The sequence below is a fragment of the Galeopterus variegatus genome, unplaced genomic scaffold (genome assembly GCF_000696425.1).
Source record: "Galeopterus variegatus unplaced genomic scaffold, G_variegatus-3.0.2 Scaffold130, whole genome shotgun sequence".
Taxonomy (NCBI): Eukaryota; Metazoa; Chordata; class Mammalia; order Dermoptera; family Cynocephalidae; genus Galeopterus; species Galeopterus variegatus.
The window spans coordinates 1,030,359-1,032,494 of NW_007726241.1; positions in this window are offsets into that span (position 1 = coordinate 1,030,359).

Sequence of the window (2,136 nt, forward strand, 5' to 3'; positions counted from 1 at the left end):
TGGGAAGAGATATTCTCTCCCTTCTCAGGGTTATGATCAGCATCACCTCCCATGCCTCGCCTACCACACAATTTTTTATAGCACTCCTGGCCAACGACTTGGACTCACGGCCTCCATTTCCAACATTAACTGAGCCTGTCAACACAGTTGTCTGGGACACGTCAAGCCCCTCCACTGAAAAGTGTTCTCCAAAACACATTAGGCTTAAGGACCCCACTAAGTTTATATGCCAGGCCCAGAATCCCCTGACCACCACAGCCCTTCTTGGCCTTTGCCCCATCATTCAGGATTTACAAAAAAGGGGCCATCTCCAGCCCACTCACTCACCTTTCAACACCCCTATACTAGCTGTAAAAAACCTACCGGGACCTATCGCTTGGTGCAGGATTTGTGCCTCATTAACTCCTCAGTCATCCCTATCCATGCCTTAGTGCCCAATGTCTATACCCTCCTTTCTAACATCCCAGCCACCACCACAACCCATTTTTTGGTTTTGGATTTAAAGGATGCTTTCTTCTCTACACCTCTAGCGCCAAGCTCTCAAGATATTTTTGCTTTCACTTGGACTGATCCTCACACCCGACACTCCTGACAATTTACCTGGACTGTTCTCCCACAGGGATTTCGGGACAGTCCTCACATCTTTGGCCAGGTTTTCGCTCAGGATCTCACTGATTTTTATGCCAACCACCCCGATTCCATGCTTCTTCAGTATGTAGATGACCTTCTCTTGTGCAGCCCCTCGTGGGAGCAATCTCAAACAGATACTGCTCACCTATTAAATCACTTAGCTAATAAAGGATATCGGGTCTCCCCACATAAAGCCCAAATTTCCCAGTCAATGGTAACCTACCTCAGCTTTCTCCTTTCCCCAGGGAAAAAGTCAATGACGCTTACCAGAAAACAACTTCTCATGGACCTTCCCATTCCCCAAACAAAGGCTGAAATATTGTCATTTTTGGGATTAGCTGGATACTTCAGAGCCTGGGTCCTAAATTATTCCCTCCTGGCCAGACCTCTGTATAACCTAACTAAAGGTCCCCCTGATGAACCCCTACTCTCCTCCCCCGCCATCCCTTTTAAAAATTGCGACAGACCCTTGTACAGGCGCCGGCACTTCATCTCCCTGATCTCCCTAAACCTTTCTTCTTGTATGTCCATGAGAAGGGCGGACAGGCACTCGGGGTATTGGGACAAAATTATGGACACAGCTTTGCTCCCGTAGCATACCTTTCTAAGCAGTTAGATCCCACCATCCGTGGATGGGCACCCTGCATAAGGGCCCTAGCCGCCGGACAGCTCTTACAAAAGGAGGCATACAAATTAACTTTTGGGGCACCAGTAAGTATCCTTTCACCCCACCACTTAAAGGATCTCCTGACATATAAGGGACTTCAGTCCCTCCCTCTGTCCAGGGTTTTGTCCCTTCTCACCTTCTTCCTCGAAAACCCTGACATCACCTTTCTTCCGTGCCCCCCCTTAAATCCTGCCACTTTACTCCCCACACCTTGTCCTTCAGGTATAGGCATCCCTTCCCATGATTGCCTGGAGACCCTAGAAAACTTCCTGCCCTGTCACTCCTCTATTTCAGAAGGACCTCTCCCTCATCCCGATTACATTTGGTTTTTCGGACGGTAGTTCTTTCAGACAGGACTCTGCCCGTTATGCAGGATATGCCATAACCTCTCTAACTGAAATCATAGAAGCCAAACCCCTACCCCCAGGCACTACCAACCAACAGGCTGAGCTTATAGCAGCTACAAGAGCCTCTATTTTAGCCCAAGGTAAATCCCTCACGCTTTACACTGACTCCAAATATGTTTTCCACATCTTGTGGTCCCATGCTGCTGTGTGGAGGGAACGGGGCCTACTCACCACAAAAGGAAACTCAATCACTAATTCATCCCTTATCACCAAACTTATAGAGGCCTCTCGGCTGCCCGTCTGGCTAGGGGTAGTTCACTGCAAGTCTCATCAGAAAGACAACTCCCCTATCACACAGGACAATTCCAGGGCTGACGCGGCTGCACGAACAGCGGCCATGAATCCTGAACATAAACCTGCTCACCTTTCAGCCGCCCTCACTGACATGCCCCCCGCGGACATTACGGCCCTGTTCCAGCTTCTGCATGCTCT